At 40.4% G+C, this 23,179-nt stretch overlaps 1 pseudogene; it reads left to right on the top strand.

Annotated features, from left to right (window-relative positions):
- The window catches only part of LOC114642093 (zinc finger protein 883-like), a 73,391-nt pseudogene extending 50,533 nt beyond the window's left edge, over positions 1-22,858 (top strand).
- Positions 22,859-23,179: the final 321 nt, after the last annotated feature.

Here is a 23,179-nt window from a genome sequence, read left to right as displayed (position 1 = left end):
AGTCATATCCTTTGCGATGTAATAACAAATAGCGTCAGTTATTTCTTTCCATCTTCTTGAACTCTTCTCATACTGTGTAGCATTTGTGAACGCTTGTGTTATCGACTTCTGCTTTGCAGAGGCACTTGTTGCTGGGCGCTTGTCAGTCTCTTTTTGTTTTTTTTGAGCCATGCACTGTTCATATTCAGTAACGTGATTGTGCTTCAAGTGTTGAAACAAATTGGTGGTGTTACCTTTGGGCGTCGAAACTGTTTTTCTACAGTGTCTACATCTGACTTAATTTTGTTCAATGTCATCCTTACTGAAGCCAAAATGTGTCCAAATGACGGAGACTGCGTTTTTCTTTGGTACAAGCTGCTCTTGTTGCTCAGTTGTGTCAGTGTTTAAGCTCTCCATGCTCGACATGTCGGCGGAATAACGTAACGTAACGGAGCGGGGTCACGTGATTCCACACGCGGTAGTGTTTTTAAAGGGAAAGTAATCGAAATAATCGACCTGGAAAAATGTGATCGATTATAGGTTCTGAATGTCGATTTCGATTACTTTTCGATTAATCGCCCAGCCCTAGTTAACAGCTGTAGCTCTTCAGCAGCAATCTTCACCCTTTTATTTTTTTCCCCTTTTGTTTTGCTATCTGAAACACGAAAGAACAGAAAGAGGAGCATCTCTTATTTTTGTTAGGTTCAGAACCTGCAGTTTCTTATTCCTCTTCACTTAAGTCTATGCCTTCTACTTCAGGGAAACATTCACTGGTTGTCAGCTCTCCTGCACACACAGTCTGCCCCTAAGACTAAAAACAAAATCAAACCTGTTTAAATTTATCTTAGCGAGTCGCAGGCTAGTTGAAGTCAGACATTGGGTGCCTCACATTAGGCACCCATCTTTACAGGTACACACTGCCAACTGCCTCCATCTTGCTAAGATTATGTAAATGAAGGCTGTGAATTAAATAATGGTTTGGGATTTTGCAAGGTTGGGGCAAGTTGACCAACGATTTTAAGTTCCTCCTTCATATGCCTCTGTTTTTTAACATAATCCTCAGTCCTAACTTGTATAAACCTTCCTTAACATTAACTATTAACAAAATTCTGGGACTCTAACAGTATGGAATGTTCAATCAAAGTAGTGAATACTGTTGACACACAACTGTGCAAGATGGCCTCCTTCTTCTTCTTCTAGCCTGTTGGACTTTCCGTTCATTCCCAAACTCATTTTACAGCTAATGTGACATGGAAAGTGATGAGTTACTGTCTGATTGCTATAAACTGTCTGACTTAACATCAGCTTTAACTACCAGGATGTTATAAAAATCAAATGTCCTCAGATCTGAATGATGCAGTTTTAATGTAATTGATTCCTGTTTTTTTCCACAGAGAGGTAAAACTGCCATTTACTGTAACGTTTAAATGGATGTGAGAGAGGAGACGTGTGAGGATGACTTGAATATCATGGAGGAGAGGACCATAAATGTTAAGGAGGAAGACTGTGAGTGGGAGAGTGTCCACCCCAAACAGGAGAGTCTGGACACTAAGGAAGAGGTCTGTGAACTGAGATCAGTGAATATTAAAGAGGAGTGTGTCAGCACTGAGGTGGGCAGCTATAGGATTATGGAGAGTGTCAAGGAAGATGACCTTCATTATGGAGATCAAGATGGAGCAGTGACCGGGTTAGTCTCTTCTCAAAGCAAACACTCTTCACCTCCGGAGTCTCCTATCAATGTAAAATATGAATCATTACAGTCTGACAGAAAGACGTATGAAGAAATTTCATCTCCTAGGACTGAGGAAGGTCAGCCACCACCTAAGACGTCATCTGAAACAAGTAAGTGAAAAATAACAATCGGTGTACGTTTTAGGGTCAGAGTTATGGGCCTGAAAGTGCTCTTGGACAAACTTATACAAACGTGCAAACTGTATTAAACACTTCAATTTCACTACATTTTACAGGGTTTAGGAATCTGCACTTCTTCTATTATTGTTTGTAACATTATGCAAACACTCTAAGCCTGTCTTTGGTTATAAAAAAAAAAAAAAAGTTTGTGAACCCTTGCGAATTCCTTTTATTTCTCCTAATTCTATGGTCTGATCTTCAATTAAGTTCCTATAACAGACAGACACAGTCGTCTTAAACTAATAACAAACAATGAGACCCTTGTCATTCCTGAATACATTGTTTAAACATGGGAACAGTCCAGTTTGTGACTCCCTGCCTTTTGAAACTTTCTGATCCCCCTTTAGCTGCAATGACCTTCACCAGACATTTCCTGCAGCTGCCACTCAGGGTTCAATTTCTTGTCTGTTCATCATTTCCAAAGTTTTCAGTTCCTTGATGTCTCAGAGATTCCTTCAGTGATCAGCTGATTTCAGGTAAAGCCAACGAATCCTAAGCTGTTTGTTCTGATTGGCCGGTCCGGAACACCAGCTTTCTTCTGTTTAAGCCTTTCTCTTGTTGACTTCTTTTGTTTCAGCTGATTGTCTTTTTCATTACCTAACTTCTCTGAAGCTTTCACTATCATAACATCTCCTATCAGATTTCTTTGTAACAATTTTTAATTCAGTGCTACATTGCTGATGGCATCCTGTCCTGGTCCTAAACTGTGATTCTACCATGAGGTTATAGCAATGGTGTGCAGTGATCTTTTACCTCCAAACCATTCTGAAATGGGGACAAACACATGGTGACATGGGGATTCAGGCCTTCAAAAGACCAACAAACCAGACCATGGGTGACATTTATAAAACTTTGCATAATAATGATTGTGAAAATATGCATACACACACACACAAACAAAAAAAAAAAGAAAAAAAAATCAGATTTATAAACCGGATGTATGCATATTACTACAAAATTTACTTTTTGTAAATCATAGTCACTTTTTAAATATGTATATGTGAACACTCCTTTAACTGCCACCCTGAAACATTCACATATGGAGCCTACTAATCTGTCACCTCTGTATGCAATCATGATGCTGCAGAACTTCATTAGCTGGTAGATCTGCCTCTTCCTCCTGACACTTGGAGACCCCATCACCTGCATTCAAGAATATCTGGCTTTGCTCTGCATCTGAGAGTGAAAGATCACACATGTTATTACAGCGCCTCTCCTCTGTGCTCTGGGGTTCAGGAAAGTTGTAGGGAAAAACTGTTTGTGCAGGAAGCCACTGTCACCTGGCACATGTAATGACATGATTGCTGTTATAATGAATAGGTCAGGTCATATGAAACACTGAGAGTTCAGCAGGTTACTTCACCAACACATACTTCACCATGTAAAGCAACATCACGTCTGTCAAAGCTACTTGGTCTCAAAATAAATGAATCGTTGTTTGAGTGAGGCCATGGAGACGTGACGTTTGTCAGCCACATCTTGGATGACTTGTGTATTAATGGAATGTCACTGCTTACGGTTAACAAATGCAGGTTCAATCTTGCTAGGTGCCCTTTGTGCAATATGAGTGCAGTAAAGTGTTCCAGTTGTGTTAGGAGAGCTGGACACGGCTGCAGATTGACTTTTTGTGTTGGCAAAAACATGTCATGTGTTACGTGTGTACACCCACACTGTACGAAAACGAGATGTAAAGCATCAGCAGTCAATTAATGGCTTCCAGCACATCAGGCATAATGGAGTGAAGCTTGGCTGAGATACTGTTGAGGTGTCGGCCAGTTCCCTGAGAAGTTACATCAACTAGCAGATATAAAGTGATGACAAAGTAGAATTTCTTCAGTGTAAATATGTGTCATTGGCTCTCTTAATGGGAACTAAAATACAGTCTGAACATCATAGCTGCAATTTCTGAGGTATCATGTTTGTCACATCAACGCACATTATAACAACAGCTTGGTGAATTGAATTATTCTTGCGAGTCGTCATTTAGCTGGCTTGGCTGCCTTTTCCTCCTTGATCAAGGGTGTTGTCAGTTTCTCTGAAATGTTGTGTATGTATGGGTCAAAGTTACTGTAAATATATTTGATCCCCTGTCAAGTTTCTTTTGTAAATCTTAACGTTTGTATGGGAGGTTGCATACACACATCTTGAGTCCAATTTTATGTGTATGCAAGCTTTATAAATGAGGCCTTTGGACCTTCACTAGCCTATCTTTAGATAGGTCTCAACCCAGGCAGCCTCATTCCAAACTCAACAGGAGGCTTCAGCATGCACAGGCCCAAAATGGATTGTTGGCTTAAATAGTTATAATAAAGCACTCATCAAATGTCAGTAAACAACTGAAGGACCACCTCCCTGATATCAAATATAAATGTTGGCGGTGGTCCTTCAGAAGTGACATTAGTGTGACTCCACCTCTTAGGGTCTCACCCACAAAATACAGAGATATTTGGGTAATTAATAAACAACACAATATAAACAAAACTTGAAATTACATAATCAAGATGAAAAGGCAAATAATATTTGAAAAAATGTGAAAGCACTAAATTAACAGAGATGTTCTTTTAAATGACTATATTTGCTCTCCAAGCTTTAGTTTTTATCGCCCTTTGTTATAATTTCCCAGCTTTATCCTCCTCTCGCTTTATTATTATCTCCTCTTGACAATCTTTAAGAGTCATCTTAATGTGATGTTGGAACAGCTTAACTGTTGGCTAAACTAACAAACTTGATGGTCAGATGAATGGTTTCCTCGTGTCTGTTACATTTCTTATGTTCTTGTTCTGTATGTTCAGGAGCAGATCTTTATGAAGAAGAGGCAGCTTTTCAAGAACCCACATTTCTCTCCTTTTATTTGTCTGAGTGCCTCAAAGCCACACCTCCAGTCTCCTCTCATTGGTTGAACACCTGACTTGACTGGACTGTAAAGGTTTAAATGACGTGTTCAGCATTTACAGTCCAGTTGTTTGTGTGTTATGAGTTCAGGTTGATTGTGTTTGTCTGTTATTGTAGTGCAGTTGATGATCAAACCACATTCTCAGGAGGAATTTCTGGCAAAAGTGCAGAAGATGCCAAAGGGTTCACAAACTATTTCTTACATCTGTAAAGCAATTTAAATTCTATTGAAGATTTTAAGCAACACATTCTTGGAGCTGCTTAATCCAACCGAGTGTCCATCTCTGTGCATCTTTAGCTGATGGTCTTGTGTTTGGCCTGTTTGTGTTGTAATGTGTACAAGAACGCAGACTTACAGTTGGCAACCAGTTTTGTGTACATTTTGCACAAACATTAAGATGTTGTTCTTTACACAGAGAACATAGAATAAGCTACCAAGTAGTGTGGTAGACAGTAGGAGTTTAGGGGCTTACGAAACACGTCTTGATGTTATTTTGGAAGTATTGAGTGGATAGGATTGGTGAGCTGTGCTGGGCTGAATGGCCTGTTATCGTCCAGATTGTTCTAATAGAGCTGCAGTCACCCGATAGAAAATTAAAGACTTGTTGTTGCCTTAGCTTTTTACTTTATGTATTGCTTCATCTCCCTTTCTCTTGTAGCAGGCCATTTTGTGCTTTTCTTTAGTATTGTTTAAGTTTTAATTTCTTCAGCTTTGACTTGTCTGTCATTTAATGGTAAATGTTCAAGTTGCTCAGCTAGTGCTGTATTTCAGCTGATGGAAAGAGAAAGGCATTGAAAGGTGGAGTATAGATTAGTGCTGGGCGGTATACCGGTTCATACCGAAAACTGTTTATTTTTGTTATGATATGGATTTTTCTTATGCCGCAACACCGGTTTAAATAGCCTAAATAACATTTGGAACATAGAGGTGCGGGACACTGTTTAAGGGGGACCTTTTTCACTGCTACACAGCTAAACAGGCCTGCAACGGAGTACATGTGTTAGTGGAGGTATTGCACGGTGAAAATGGACAGAGAACATTCTGAAACTGAAGCTGTAGCAGATGATAAAGTTGAACATGATGACACAGAAGAACTTTTGCTGGAAAAAGGAGTCACGTCTGTTGTCTGGAGATATTTTGGATTTAAAAAGGTTAGATGTGGACCATTATGTTTAAATGTATGAATACTGTTTTTATACTACTGGATAATACTACAAGCCAGGTTGTAATTGTTTTATTTTTTCAATATTGTTTAATAATGTGATGACATGTTGACTTTTTTCTCGACATGTCTATTTTATTCTGTTTGTTGATATTAAAGTCGACATGTTGACGCTATTCTTGTAATTTGTTATTAAAGTAGAACATCGTAAACTAAACTTCGTCTTAAAACGAATATTTAATTTACTAGATTTTCTCAAACCCCATCATAAGTTGTGTAGCACATTAAATGCTTTGTGTTAAGTGTTCCCAGAGCCATTTTAATCGCTAGGTGCTTCTTAAACTGACTTCCTCTTGCACTAAGAAGAGGTGCAGGCAGCACACAGAATACTTTCATTTCATGATATTCCTGCTCCCTGAACATGTATAATGCTAAGATAAATACAGTAATCCCTCCTCCATCGCGGGGGTTGCGTTCCAGAGCCACCCGCGAAATAAGAAAATCCGCGAAGTAGAAACCATATGTTTAAATGGTTATTTTTATATTGTCATGCTTGGGTCACAGATTTGCGCAGAAACACAGGAGGTTATAGAGAGACAGGAACGTTATTCAAACACTGCAAACAAACATTTGTCTCTTTTTCAAAAGTTTAAACTGTGCTCCTTGACAAGACAGAGATGACAGTTCTGTCTCACAATTAAAAGAATGCAAACATCTCTTCCTCTTCAAAGGAGAAAACAAATCAATAGGGCTGTATGGCTTTTAAGTATGCGAAGCACCGCGGCACAAAGCTGTTGAAGGCGGCAGCTCACACCCCCTCCGTCAGGAGCAGACAGAGAGATAGAGAGAGACAGATAAAAATATTCAATCCGTGCCCTTCGTGCTTTTAAGTATGCGAAGCACCGTTCAGCATGTCGTTTCAGGAAGCAGCTGCACAAAAGATAGCAACGTGAAGATAATCTTTCAGCATTTTTAGACGAGCGTCCGTATCGTCTAGGTGTGCGAACAGCCCCCCTGCTCAGTCCCCCTATGTCAGGATCAGAGAAAGTCAGCGCAAGAGACAGAGAAAAGTAAGCTGGGTAGCTTCTCAGCCATCTGCCAATAGCGTCCCTTGTATAAAATCAACTGGGCAAACCAACTGAGGAAGCATGAGCCAGAAATTAAAAGACCCATTGTCCGCAGAAACCCGCGAAGCAGCGAAAAATCTGCGATATATATTTAAATATGTTTACATATAAAATCCGCGATGGAGTGAAGCCGCGAAAGGCGAAGCGCGATATAGCGAGGGATTACTGTACTAGACATAATTTTCATGATGAAATGCGTTAAAGCATTTATTAATCATGAGGGGGCACGGTGGCGTGGAGGTTGCATTGCTGCCTCGCAGCAAGGGAGTCCCGGGTGTTCCCCGCTTTGAATTTGCATGTTTTTCTGGTGGGTTTACTCGGCGTGCTTCAGTTTCCTTTCAAAGTCATGTAGGTTGGCGGGTTTTGTTATGCTATGTTGACCCTGCTAGTGTATGTATTGCTTGTATTCACCCTGCGATGTGCTGGCACCATGTTCAGGATTTGCTTCTGCCTCACAGACAATGCTTACTGGGATAGGTGCAATCCTGAATGGATGGCATATTTAAACATGTACAATGAAGATTTTTGTAAAGTTCTGAACACTCTGTGGTCTAAGTTTATAACTACATTTAATTTCACAAAGACGTTTATCATGTGGAGAAAGAAAAAGGAAAGATAGGAACTTCGAGTTTGGTACATCAGACAGACAGCATGTATGCAATAAAGAAAGCCCGCTCAGAAGAACATCCATTGAATTCTGTTTTCGTGTCCCAGACCACCAGATTATGAACCCAACATTTACACAATATTTCAGTTAAACCTGTGCGATACACAGTCCTACATCATTTTTTGGGGCCTCGTCATACCTGCCATAAAGTTCTCTACACTGAACGTACACCTGGGGACCCCTTACTGCAAGGGAGCAGCTCTACCGAATCACTACCATGCATGTTTAATACCTGATTTAATGCATTTCATCATGGAAATTTATCTTAGCATTTTACATTTTCAGAGAGCAGGAATATCATGAAGTGAATGGATTTTGTGCGGCGATTGCTGCCTCTTAGTGCAGAGGAAGTCAGTTTAAGAAGCGCATAGCAATTAATAACTGGGTTGGAGAACACTTAACAAAGCATTTAATGTGCTACATAACTTATGATGGGGTTTGAGAAAATCCAGTAAATTAAATATTGATTTTAGGATGAAGTTTAGTTTACGACATTCTACTTTAATGACAAAATTAATTATGCGAATAAAGTGGAAATGTCTTTAATCTCGACATATAGGTTTTTTTTTTTTTCTTCACTGTGTCCGTATTTTTTTTTTTTCACTGTGGCCCTAATACACTTCCGTAGGGCTATACCGCAAATAGCATTATAAATGCAAGTTGCAGTTTTATTATTTATGTATATAGCTTAGCTTGAAGCAAGGTCCATATTAAGGCAGTTTGCCTAAATGATGGTTCAGTTGGTAAAGATGTCATCACCAAGTTGCACTTGTTTTTATTTTATTTTATTTTATTTTAATTTTGTGAATACTGTGTAATGCACCTGGGCTTTGAAATCTTGGAAGTAATAGTACTAGCCAACCCACGGCATAGCATATGCTGCATAATTATGTATCGATGGGTGAACACTTCCTGAAAGACACAGTTGTCCAAATGGGGTGGGTTTGAGGATACGACTGTAAGTGAATGAAAAGATGGAACTCTGGAGAGAGCAACATACAGTCCATGACTGAAAACTGGAGGACCGCCGCCGCGCCCCCACCTCCCAGAGCGAGGGACGGGGCTTGACGGCGGTCGTGCGCGGAGGGTAGAACGGGGTGAGAGGAGAAGGACACCCAGTGAGAATGCCCTTTCCGCCCCCTTCGCCTCTCCGGAAAGAGGGCGGGGAAGTGGGCCCAAGAGGTTTCGGGTGCTAACCGTCCAACGACGGGTTGGCACAACCGGTAATGATCCTTCCGCAGGTTCACCACATTTACATCCTCTAGATAGGCAAGTTCGATCGTCTGATGCCCATTCTGCCCCGGCCCCCCCCCGCCATTCTAGTCTGACGATTTCTTAGTCATCTTTCAGTGCGCACTGCCTGCTCATGTGCCCGTTTCCAACTCCTCACCTGAATTTCCTTCGTCTGTGTACAGTCCACATGCACTTGTTAGGCACGTTGACTGTTCATTTTCCAAACACCGCCTCAGTCGCTTTCGTCTGTGCTACAGTTCACATGCACCTCTGAGCCACGTTCGGGCCGGGTGAGGTTTCCTGTGTTGACTCAAATTAAGCCAAAGGCTCCACACCTGGGAGGTATTTTTCGTACGTGTATTACTCGTTTAGCTGGATGTAATTGTTGACGATTTGGCATGATCCTGGATCTGTTGGTTTTTCGAAAATCGTGCTGGATGTGTTGTCATAGCAGCACATCCAAATCCTCAAACCTTCTCGGAGCAGGTTTGTTCTACATAAACAAGGATTAGCTCACACACTTAATCAGTGTCCAAGCGTGGAATTCATTCAGTCATGACTTCACCGTACATGAATGAGTGACCAATTGATATCGGTACTAAAATTCTAAGAAGAGAATTTCATAAAGAGAGGGTTTTGCACGATTGGCAAGATCCTTTATTGCTCCCGGAGGAAATTCTTTTCGAAAGATACCGCTTTAGCTGAGGGGGAATATTGCACCTCAAAAATTTATTAGGACCTTATATTCAAAGTAAAACTTGGCGAAGTCGGGCTCTCACAACCACACAGACCGTATGCATTGCTTTCAGATTTTTTGCAAGCGGCACTTTTTTTATATACTGTAAGCGATGCGGAAAATCTAACTAAAAGTGCAGTTCGCCAGGCAATTCGTAATGTCTGTTTGGCTCTGAAATATTTCCTTTGGGTTTTCATAGTGTTTCCTGGACACCTGCGTGTGCAGACAATAAAAGAGGTGTTTCATGCCATTACAGGTAGGCAACACACAGGCAAAAAACACCCACAGTTCCATGAAGAATCTCACAATCAGCCTAACATTCTCATAACCCAGGATTTCCAAATGGGATTGGGGCACATGGGACTGATCAGAGTGGAGTTTGATTTGGAAAATGTACCTCTCCTCCTTATGAATAATCAGACACAGTGTCTTCATCAAGTATTTGACCTTTGTCAATATCTCGTTGGTCAGACACAGGTTTTAGGGATATGACATTCCCTGCAACTGACCTAACAAAAAAAGAGGGCTATATGGAACATACCTATGGCACACATTGAGGACAAATATATGCAATGACCATCCTTTACCTGAAATGAAGTGACCATTGCCTCCTGCCACTGGTTCTGAGGAGGAGCTTCCCCCTGGAATGCCCTCAGAAACAGGGCAATGGGCATTTTGCTGGAGAGCCAACTGTTCTGCAGGGGTTAGGTCTGGACCGCGTGGACCTCCACCTGTTTTTTGCTTGTCTGCCTTCTTATTAGCTTTAAAATTAATGTTCTTTACATTATATATGATTCTTTATGTCAACAATTCTTTAAATAGTTATATTCCAATATTTACCAGTTTGAAGTATATTCTTGTACTTCACTTTAACCTGTTCCTGTGTTCTCCTTGTGCTCATGTTTCATCTGGAATTATGACATATTAAATAATAATTAATTAGACACACAGGAAATTAAACGCTGCTTTCAGTAAGCACAATGCACACTACTTAGCGTTTAATTTGTCAGCCACTTTTTGCCAGCTGTCTTTTCTGGTTTGGGCTGCTTTTGCAGTGTTACCCCTTGCGCATATTAAATCTTGAAATCCTTTGAGTAACTAATTAACTAACTAACACCCACACACACACACACACACAGCTTGTGTGAAAAAAACGTGCCCGTTCTTTCGTCATTTTGTTGCAGCCTATCAAAGACTTGCTGATCATGTTTTCTAGACTCAATATATATGGGCTTTTTAATCAGTGCGGGCGCACGTATTCACCTCGGATTATTACATCCAGCTAGACTAATCTACTACGCGACTGCGTTTGATAAACCAACTTATCCCGAATGAATTTCACCGGCATTAACTCATCCAAGATCAGGCATCTGATCTCGGATGATTTAAGCGACATACAGAAAATACCCACCTGGTGGTGCCCTTCTGTCAATTCCTTTATGTTTCTGCTTTGCAACCATACTCCCCCCGGGAACCCAAAGACGTTAGTTACCCAGTTGGCTGCCCTGCGGGTCATGGGTATAACGCTGCCGGATCGCCAGTCAGCATTGTTTTATGGTCGGAACTACGACAGTATGTGATCTTCTTCGAATCTCTGACTTTCGTTCTTGATTAATGAAAACATTCTTGGCAAATGCTTTCGCTCTTGCGTGAATTCTTGGAGGGCGTGGCTCTGTCGTGAGTGTGTCATGGTCGGCTGCTTAGTGAATTGTTGGTCGGGGGGGGCTCGTCTTGCTTGCCATGGACTTAGTGCAACTTCCAGTAATAATCTATATATATAATTCACTATTATTTATTGTATTGTTATTATTTATTAGTTTAAATATTATGCAGTTTAATGATGGTAAAGTTGTTTAAAAGGTCACTTTAACGTGTCAGTGGACAGAGATTGTTAACATTAACAAAGTGTAGTTGGTTTACAAAAAATATTTACTATTTATTCCTTTTCTAAGACATGTTCAGTGCAATACAACTTTTAACTTTTGACAAGCACCTCTGGATATTTTACTAAGTCTAAATGCCTCTTTGGATTGTTGAAAATATGTTGCAAAATTTTAATTTAAGTTGTTTGCAAACTTTGTTCATATAGAAGGTTCTATATTTTGACTGTGTCTGTCATGCAAAGTGATTCTTCAATTCATTAGTGCCACCCCCTTGAAAACTCTCACTTTATGGGGCCATGCAAACCTGTATTAATACTTGTGTGCAAATTAAAATGTTTTTTTTTTGTACAATTCTCATCACAGTGGATTAGGTTATTCTTAGCCAGTAATTGCAGTAGAAAATGTGGTTAACATCCACTCATGCATGGGGGAAAAATACCATTGAATACCGTGAAACCGGTATAATTTTGAAAAATACCGTGATATAGAATTTTGGTCATACCGCCCAGCACTAGTTTAGATTTTCATTGGACTTTTTTACATACACACTTGAAGTGTTGGTGTGTTAGAATGTTAATGTTATTTGATTGTCATGAGTATCAAGTTGTGTTTAGTAAAGATTTACTCCATAATAATCATGTGATTATTGTGACATCATATTGGTGATTTTGTTAAGGTTGCCTTGGGCATTTTTGGAGTTTTTGAAATTGCAGAAGAAGTCCTGTGTCGGTGCTTTTTCAAACAGATTGTTTTCTTTTATATTTCTTCATTTAAGAATTATGTACTTTTTTTTGGAATAGACACAAGATTAGTTTGACTTTCAGTTCTCCCTTTGGCTCATAGTTTTGGTATCCCCTGATTATTTTCTTCTCAGTTGGTGTCTTTGCTGTTATACTATTTACAGTATACACATTATTATCCATGCGGTATAGAGTCTGAATTGACCACGTTCAAGAACTCTGGTGTAAAGACCACTGTAAGGAGCTGTGGACAGGAGCTTGTTGGTGTTTGTCATGATGACAGCCCCAGTAGTCTTTGGAGGATAGCAGTAGTAAGGGAAACTGTCAAGTTGAAGAATGAAGCCTTTCATGTAATTTTAGCAGGAACATCTCCTGATGTGAATGAAGTTAATCAAAATGGTGAGAGACACCTGCAATTGATTAATAAAAACCTACAAGTCAAGTCAAGTAGAGCTTTATTGTCATCCTAACAATATACTTACAGTACACAGTGGGACGAAATATTGTCCTCCAGGGTCAAAAGGTGCAATACACAAGATATATATAACTATGATAAAAGAAAAAAAAAATGAAGAATATATATACAGTGTTATGCAGTGTTACGTAATCCAGAGAGTGTATGGAGTAAAGAGTCCAGTGTGGAGGAGGGCAGCATGGTGTTCAGGAGCCGGACTGCTTGGGGAAAGAAACTATTGCACAATCTCGCAGACCTGCTCCTGATGCTGTAGAGTCGTCTTCCAGATGGAAGAAGAGTAAACAGTTGGTGGGAGGGGTGGTGGGGGTCAGCCATGATGCTAGTGGCTTTATGAAGGCAGCTTGAGGTGTAGATCTCCTGCAGACTGGGTAGAGAGCTGCCAATAATGTGCTCAGCGGTCCGCACAATCCTCTGAAGGGCTTTGCGGTCAGAGGCATGGCAGTTTCCATACCAGACTGTGATGCAGCTGGTCAGGACGCTCTCTATGGTGCCTCTGTAGAAGGTGGTAAGTATGGGTTTGGGGAGGTGCACCTTCTTCAGTCGTTGCAGGAAGTAGAGATGCTGCTGGGCTCTTTTTGTAAGATAGCTGGTGTTTTTGGTCCAGGAACTTGGTGCTCTTCACTCTCTCTACTGTGACGCCATCAATGCTGAGTGGGAGATGGACAGCCTTGGTCTTCCTGAAGTCAACAATCAACTCTTTTGTCTTTTCAACATTAAGAGACAGATTATTGTCTTTGCACCAAAGTGCCAGCCGTTCCACCTCTTCTCTGTACACCGCATCATCGTCATTCTCGATGAGTCCCACTACTGTAGTATCATCGGCGAACTTGATAATGTGGTTTGTGTCAGAGTTGGAGGTGCAGTCATGGGTCGGCAGCGTGAAGAGTAACGGGCTCAGCACACAACCTTGGGGGCACCTGTACTCAATGTGATGGTGTTAGATCTTATATTCCCAATCTGTACTGTTTGGGGTCTTTCAGTGAGAAAGTCCAGAATCCAGTTACAGGTGGAGGTGTTAAGTCTGAGCAGATCCAGCTTACTGATCAGCTGCCTGGGGATGATAGTATTGAATGCTGAGCTGAAGTCAATGAACAGCATTCTTACATGTGCATTGCGGTGATCCAGGTGTGACAGAGTCAGGTGGAGTGCCATTGAAATTGCATCGTCAGTTGATCGGTTTGATTGATATGCAAACTGTAGAGGGTCCAGTTTGGGGGGCAGCTGGTTCTTTATGTGACTCAAGACTAACCGCTCAAACCACTTCATAATGATTGGAGTAAGTGCCACTGGGCGGTAGTCATTGAGTTCCGAGGCTGTGGCTGTCTTTGGGACAGGTCTGATGATGGTATTTTTAAAACATTGTGGCACAACAGCTTGGCTCAGGGAGATATTGAAGATGTCCACTAGGACATCAGTCAGCTGGTCAGCACAGACTCTGAGCACACGTCCAGGTATGTTATCTGGTCCAGCAGCTTTGTGTGGGTTGACCTTGGTGAGTGTTCTTCTCACACTGGCTGCAGACAGGGACATAACTTGATTGTCTGGCGAGGGCGTGGTCTTCCATGCTGGTTTATTGTTCTGTGTCTCAAACCTGGCATAGAAGGTGTTAAGATAGATAGATAGATAGATACTTTATTAATCCCAATGGGAAATTCGTCTGGAAGAGACAGGGCCGGATTTTCCTATAGGCTAACTAGGCTTCAGCCTAGGGCCTCAAGATCAAGAGGGGCCTACATTCAAATTGTTAGCAAAATTTTATTATCTCTCATGTAATTTACAAACTTAAAAATGGAAGGTGAAAGGGCCTCATAAGTGGAATAGCCTAGGGCCTCTTTTCATATAAATCCGGCCCTGGGAAGAGAGGTGTCGTTAACACACATACGCGGTGGGGCCTTATAATCCGTGATGGTTTGGATGCCCTGCCACATTCGCCGAGAATGACTAATCAAATAAGACTTCATTTGCATACATGAACTCCTATTAAATTTAATACACAGTAAAACGCAACACATTTAATTTCAGTTAGCACAGTGCACAATCATGACTATTGTAAAGGGCCATATAAGTGAGACCGGTGTGTGATAAAGCTGACCAGTCCTGGTTTCACCTGCCACTCCTCATCCAGAGCAGACACTAATACGATTAATGGCTCTGATCCCGCGTTTCTTCATCTTATAAATTTTCTCCTAGATTACTGGTGCTCCTGTGGGTCAGTGCATTAATACTTCTTTGTTCATTCTTCTGTATTGCTTTAGTGATTTAAATGAGCTATTTTTGTATACATTTTGCATTTAGGAGTCCACATGATGCTCAATTGAATAATGGCTGTGTTGTAAGAGTACTCCATGACACTATCCTGCAATTACTGTTTTTACAAATTAATCTAAAAAATGTCTCATCAGAGCATCAACGTACCATTTGTGCTTTTTGGTGTGACATATGAATTGTTCAGATCGGAAGACACACCCTGGTTCTTTGCATTCAAGACTAGTGAAGAAAGCCCAGAGGAGTTTGATTGATGCTGCCATGGCGGCTGATAACTCTGGAGCAGTTTCCACTGTTAATCAACTGGCGGCCTTTATATCGAAGCAAAATGGAGTTCTAAGTCTGACCTAAATTCTTCAGAAGAGAGGAGGTTATCTGACCTCCTTAGTGATATTGTAGAAATTAGAAACGAAAAACAGAAATTCCTGTCAGTTTCTATTCAGGTCTGTACTCAAGTGGAGCAGCATGACACAGAGAATACATTCCTTTTATGCTGAGACCCAGTATCCCCATAAGAAACTTTACAGACAATAAGATGTATCAAGGAGAGGCAACATCAGAATTATTGGAGTTCCATATAATAAGAGTGGGAAAATGTTTGGCTTTATGAAGAAATAATGGCTTTTGGTTTTCAACCATTTCTAATTTCAGGCCGGGCACATAGAATACATACCAGGCAAAGTGACATGTCTACGTCCAGTCTGACTGAGTTACTATTCTGAAAGATGCACACAAAAATTCAAATGTAACTTTTGAAGGATGGAAGGTCTACTTTTACTCCCAATTATTCAGTCAACACCACACCAACCCCACAAGACCTCATCTCTGATGATCAAAAAGGCTCCACAAATTGATCTTTCTGCTTTCCTGATTTGTCTGACAAAGCTTCAGACTTCCTTCCCAGGGGTGCAGCGGCATTTTCACTGACCCTCAACAGGCTCTCAGTGTCCTTCACTCCTTCATGTCACTGGTGTTTGGCCGCTTTGACCGTTTTATGTATGATATACCAGTACAGCTTAGACATTTTCCTGAATATTGATTCATAATGGCTACTTCTTCCTTTTTTCATTTGTGTATTTCTTGTGTGTGCATACACATGTGATTAGAGAGTCATTGCAGGTTGTGAGGGGTCAGGACACAATCCTTGTATGCTTGTATGTTGCTGATTTATTATCTTTGAGCTTGTCTGATACAGCCTGTTTTAATGATTCGTTTCTTTTGGTTAAATACATTCATCGAGCTGCCTCCACATGTTAGTTTATGGCAGTGGCCTTCTCGGCCACTAGTAAAATAACATGGAGCTTTGGGCCAAGTTCACTATGCTGTACCGCTGAAGGTTCTTGATTCTAGAAGTGTTTTAGGGGCAGGTTTTTTTTTGTGTTGATGGAGATTGGTTAATAATAATAATAATAATAATTCTTTGCATTTATATAGCGCTTTTCTCACTATTCAAAGCGTTCAGCAATTGTAGGTTAAGGGCCTTGCTCAAGGGCCTAACAGAGCAGAGTCCCTATTGGCATTTACAGGATTCGAACCGGCAACCTTCCGATTGCCAGTGCAGATCCCTAGCCTCAGTGCCACCACTCCACCTGTAAATAAAACCCTGGTTAAAGAAAACTCACCTGTGTTGCAGTCTATGTCCCCACATCCATAGAATAACACATTATATTCATCCTTTCCTTTCTTTGTCTGAATTTCAAATAATCATCGGTATGGGTGCAAATACATTTTTTAACTCCCTGCTCGATGAATCACCTTCCCTGATTAATCAGCATTTTCCTCCCTTTTCACAGGCGCTTGTCATTTTTATTATGAATCTAAACTCGATTGATGTATTTGTATTCTTGTCCTCATTGTCTGACCACCGCTGCATTACGTTTCAGCTGTTTCTCCCCTCATCAGCATTTTCATGTGGATTTCATTAAACAAACCTGTGCTAAAGTTGAGGAATTTATAACATTAAACAAAGACTCTGTTTAAGGTCCACCTTGTGTTTGACTGGCTATTAACACTAGAATTACCAAAGTCTACGAAAAAACTTGTAGATCCGGCCCACCTTAAAACCGTTCGCACTTCTTCGCCAGCGTCTTTTGTCTTCTAAATGTGCCGATTAAGACAAGCAGCAAGCACCCAGCTATTCCATCCCCCACCATCACAGAACGTGCACAAACTTCTCCCAGCTCATGCCTTGATTGATTATCTGGGAGTGAAGTGGAGTTTTAGAGTGGAAATAATATTGTTATTTGAAACGCATGCATTTCATGTGTGTTCCATTTCTGCAGTAATCTGTGTAAACACATTGTTAGAACAGAAACTTTTTCATGTTTTAGTATTAAATGTTACAAAATGTAGACATAAACTATAGAATATGTGAAGCATGAAGTCCAAACATCAAATAAACACTTTCACAAAAGGTTCAAGGATGATACAACAGCTTCCGCGGTTTAATGGTAAGATTTGCTGACTCAGAGCGCCGCAGGCTTCCCGTGCCTCAGAGTCTCGAGTTTGATTCCCCACTGGGGAGAAAATGTTGTTTGTTTTTTTTTTCTTTTCTTTTTAACCTCAAACGGACATAAAATTTATAAATTGGTATGTACTGTCAGTTAATGAGATCATTATATTTTCATGTGGGATGCTCCTTTTAATATATTTTTTAACAATTGAGACTGCAATTAACATGAACAAATGTCCTTATAACTGTTATTTTTAAGATCCATACCACACAGACAGACAGAGCACTGCATAATAGAGAGACAGACAGGCAGAAAAGACACTAGATATATAAATAAACAGGGAAATCACATGTACTGAAAGAAAAAAAAGATCATCATGTGCCTTGATCCTGCTGCACTGAATAAGCTCACGTGCTCTAACATCACCCCAAACCCGATCTGAATCTCAAAGTAACAGCACAACTGAAAACGGCAAATATAGGAGTGAGTAGGGATCGAACCGGAGACTCTTGATTACACTTGGTTTGCATCTGTACTTGTGCTGTTACTTAGAGTCAGATGGGGGGGAGGGGTGATGTTAGAGCGCGTGAGCTTATTCAGTGCAGCAGGAACAACGCGCATATTGATCTTTTTTTTTCTTTCAGTACATGTGCCTTCCCTGTTTGTTTATATATCTAGTGACTTCTCTGCCTGTCTGTTTCTCTGTTAGACAGTGCTCTGTCTGTCTGTGTCTTATGGATCTTAAAATAAGTTATAAGGACACTTGTTCATGTTAATTGCAGTCTCAATTGTTAAGAAATTTTTTAAAAGGAGCATCCTACATGAAAATATAACGACCTCATTAACTGACAGTGCTTACCAATTTATAAATTTTATGTCCATATGAGGTTAAAAAAAAACAAAAAAAAAAACACTTTCTCCCCAGCGGGGAATCGAACTCGAGTCTCTGAGGCACGGGAGGCCTACGGCGCTCTGAGTCAGCAAATCTTACCGCTAAACCGCGGAAGCTGTTGTATTGTCCTTGAACCATTTGTGAAAGTGTTTATTTGATGTTTGGACTTCATGCTGCTTCACACATTCTATAGTTTATGTCTACATTTTGTAACATTTATTACTAAAATATGAAAAAGTTTCTGTTTTAACAATGTGTTTACACAGATTACTGTAGAAACGGAACACACATGAAATGCGTGTGTTCCAAATAATGATCTATTATTTCCACTCTAAAACTCCACTTCATTCCTAGATAATCCATCAAGGCATGAGCTGGAAGAAGTTTGTGCACGTTCTATGTTGGTGGGGGATGGAATAGCCGGCTGCTTGCTGCTCGTCTTAATCGGCACATTTAGAAGACAAAAGTCACTTGCGGAGAAGTGCGAACGGTTTTAAGGTGGGGTGGATCTACGAGTTTTTTCGCAGACTCTGGTAATTCTAGTGTTAAAGAGCATATTCAAGGCCTGACCATTGCTAATGCCTCCAAATAGTCTCACTCGGCATACAATAATATTGACAGTCTTGAGAAGCGTCTGAATAATCTTTTAAATTCACCTGTATTTTTCTGATCCAGTCCACAAGCTCAAAATGATGCTAATCAGAGAGAAGGTAAATGACCATCTTGTGCAGAGTTGAGAATTCATTTCATGTGCACTCGTTGCTATCTCTCTGGTGCTAAACTGAGCGAGATGTGAGCTCTTAGACTGCACAGATGAGATTTGTTATCCTCCATGTCTCAGGTCGAGCAAAAATATAGAGATAATAATAATAATTCTTTGCATTTAGATAGTATACTGTAGATAATATCACTAACTAGTGCTTGGAAATTAATAAGGTTTAATTTTTTTCTTAAACTTTCCCCTCTGCTGAACTCCCATCTTCGGAGTGATTGATGTGTTTTTAAATTTTATTAATTTACCAAAACTCTCACAAAATGATGCTGCTTTTCTGGAGGCCCCTGTTTTAGCTGAAGAAATTAAACACATTAAATGCATTTTAAAATCAATTTACATCAAAAAAGCCCCTGCCCCAGGTGGTATGAAGATAGAAGTATATTTTGCATTTCGGCCACAAGTGCCCAGTTTGCTGTTTTAGGTCGGGTGTCACGTTGGACTCTGGGATTTTTCAGTGACCTGCGTGTTTTATTCATTTAAATTTTACTCTCTTCTCATTGTATATTAAAATGTTTTTTCTTTACTATCCTCTGTCTCTTTTTAAAATCAAATTAAAATAATATGGAGTCGGGTGTCTTTGGACTAATTGTTTACAAATATTAAGACATATTCTGTTTAATAAAAGATCATTTCACATACAGTACAATCCCTCTTAACCGGCCACCTCGGGACTGGACCCATGGCCGGTTGCCGTTTTGGCCGGTTAATCCAACGCATCCCTATTTTCATGTAGAAAAATATTTCTAAGGTATGTACTGTACTACTTCGACGTTCCTGAAGAAACCATATCCACAAGGCTTCATCTATGATTTCGCACGCAGGTTTTTTTTCTCGTGCAACGACTGGACAGTGTGGTGTAACGGGTCCACAGCTCAAGTCAGAAAAGCCACTTTTTAAATAACTAATCGCCGCACCCGTAGCTTAGCGAGTATATGTGAATGATCGGCTCCCGGTAAATTCGTGATGCGTGCGATCCTAGCTTAAGTGCACAGATGAGGAGTCGTCTGCATCCATAATTGTCCCTGTGACAAATAGAAGCATGAGGCGGCTAGGGGGAGAACAGGAAAGAACAGGAGGTTAATGGAGAAGGAAGCAGATAGAGGAAAGCCAGTGCAGGAGAACGAGAGCAGATTCGATGGATTCAAAGGCAGGCAGCTGGGAGGTGAACCCCTGCAGATGAGTGTTTGGCAGACACTCGGTGGGGATGAAGAAAGCAGTCGCTCCAGCTAAGCGATCACAGAGCTGGAGTGACTGGTATTGAAGAAGACTGGCCATCGAAAGGCAGCGGCAGTCGCGGAGGCATTGGGCTGGTTTAGCTCCAGTGTGAGCGTCCTGGCCGCTGTGAAAAGAACCCAAAACTCGATCCGGATGGAGCTTGACGTAGCCAGGGATCGGAGGGCTATCGGACCAGTGTGGAAGGCAGCTGCACCTGCACGTAGGGTGACTCCCCTGTTGCGCGAAGCCTGATGGGAGAAGCAGGGGAACCGCCAGGTAGAAAGAAGAAGGCACCGTGAAAAATTCATAAAAGAATATGTAAACGAAATCAAACTGAAAGTTGGAGCCCTCTCACCTTCCAGGAAAGAAGGAAGTGCATACATATAATACAAAGAAGAATGCAGGATTACTTTTTTTTTTTTTTTTTTTTTTACTTTATTTTATCAGGCCAGTTAATCCGTCGGCCGGTTAAAGTGAGGCCAGTTAAAAGGGATTGTACTGTATTTGACATGACACTCTCCAATGTAATGATGGGTGATGATTATTACTTTCTACCTGCAATAATTAACAATATATAATTTTGTAATATTTTAAGAATATGATGACAAAATGATGATGCCTTTCTGTAATGTAGTTAAAATAATCAAAATAGTCTTGTTGATTTTGCCTATCACATGTGATCTATTTATTTTACTATTTTAACTTCTTAGATCCTATAATTGTAGTCATGTGATGAGTACTTGGAATACAAATGAAAAAAATTAACAAGTTGAATCTCTACTTGCAACTTAAATCTTATGATTGCTTATGCTTATCAAAGTTTGTTCATAAATTAAACCAATATATATTTAGTGTTGTAAGATAATGTCAGTATGAAAGTGGTGGGTTTAAAACTAAAAATTCTCTTTTAAACTTTATACAGGAATCAAACTTCACTGCTGTTCTGAATGTGGCAAACAGTTTTCATGGAGAAGAAGTCTTCAGAGCCACCAAAGAATTCACACAGGACAGAAACCATATTGCTGCTCTGAATGTGGCAAAATGTTTTCATGGAGAAGCAGTCTTCAAAGCCACCAAAGAATTCACTCAGGAGAGAAGCCATATGACTGTTCTGAATGTGGTAAAACATTTTCACATAGAAGCCATCTTCAGCACCACAAAATAATTCACACAGGACAGAAGCCATATTGCTGTTCTGAATGTGGCAAAAAGTTTTCACAAAGATACAGTCTTCAGAACCACCAAAGAATTCACTCAGGAGAGAAGCCATATGACTGTTCTGAATGTGGTAAAAAGTTTTCACAGAGAAGCCATCTTCAGAACCACCAAAGAATTCACACAGGAGAGAAGCCATATTACTGTTCTGAATGTGGCAAAATGTTTTCACAAAGATGCAGTCTTCAGAACCACCAAAGAATTCACTCAGGAGAGAAGCCATATGACTGTTCTGAATGTGGTAAAAAGTTTTCACAGAGAAGCAATCTTCAGAGCCACCAAAGAATTCACACATGGGAAAAGCCATATTGCTGTTCTGAATGTGGTAAACAGTTTTCACATAGAAGCAATCTTCAGAGCCACCAAAGAATTCACACATGGGAAAAGCCATATTGCTGTTCTGAATGTGGTAAAAAGTTTTCACAGAGAAGCACTTTTCAGCGCCACAAAATAATTCACACAGGACAGAAACCATATTGCTGTTCTGAATGTGGTAAAAAGTTTTCACAGAGAAGCTATCTTCAGAAACATCAAATAATTCACACAAGAGAGAAAAAAATGACACAAAACTCCCCCACCTTGTCCACAGATGAATACAGTACAATATGCTAAGCAGCAGAAGAAAGAATTCATAAAGTTTGATGAAAACAAAAAAAATCTAATTGGGGAAACTACAAGTAAAGTGGTAAATACACTGCCCTCCTCCAACAGCCTCAGGTGGAACAGAACTTACTCATGCATTGCTTATGAGGGGTGAACTAAGACCAAAAGACGTACGCCTCATCATAGGTGCACAAAACAGTGCCTTGGACACAAATTGTATCAGATCAAATATAGAAGAAAAAAATAACCCATAATTGTCCCTTCTGCCACAAGAGCTAGACACAGTCACACATCTTGTTACTGGGTGCGAAGTACTGATTGCTGATGATTATATACTGCACAACACCACAAAGTGGCCAGGCTCATTCGCTGAACACTTGGTAAGAAGTACAACTTACCAGCACCAGAAAGACACTGGGACCACAACTCAGACTGCACAATGGAAAATGAGGAGGTGCTGGTCACTTGTAGCACAGCAATACTGACTGACTGAAAAATAGAGGCCAGAAAACCAGATGTAAGAAATCCTGGATAACAGAAGTATTAGTTCCTAGTGATTACTCAGTCTTAAGAATGGAGAGGCAAGAAAGAAACAAAATACCAAGAAATGCAGTCTGAGATATGAAAAATGAAATGTGGAATGGAAAGCAAAACGGAAGAAGTGCCTGTTGTTATAGGATGAACAGAACTGATAAAGAAAAACATTCAGGCCCATCTTGACAGTTTACAATAACTCCTTATGACCTGAAAAAAGAAGCCTTGTTAGAAACAATGCAGGTTATACACTGAGTCCTTGTGAGAAACTTAAGACAGTGAGAAGTTAAGCAGTACAATGAGACTGTCCTGACTAAAGATGTGAAGTTCACTCCTGTTTTGATGGTAAGCACACCAAGAAAATTTGGAAGAATTAAACCTGAGAGAAGCTGGATTGCTGTTCTGAATGTGGTAAACAAAT

Source organism: Erpetoichthys calabaricus, assembly GCF_900747795.2.
Source record: "Erpetoichthys calabaricus chromosome 1 unlocalized genomic scaffold, fErpCal1.3 SUPER_1_unloc_4, whole genome shotgun sequence".
NCBI lineage: Eukaryota > Metazoa > Chordata > Cladistia > Polypteriformes > Polypteridae > Erpetoichthys > Erpetoichthys calabaricus.
Note: the sequence above shows the minus strand (reverse complement) of the source record. Positions and strands in the feature narration are given on the sequence as shown.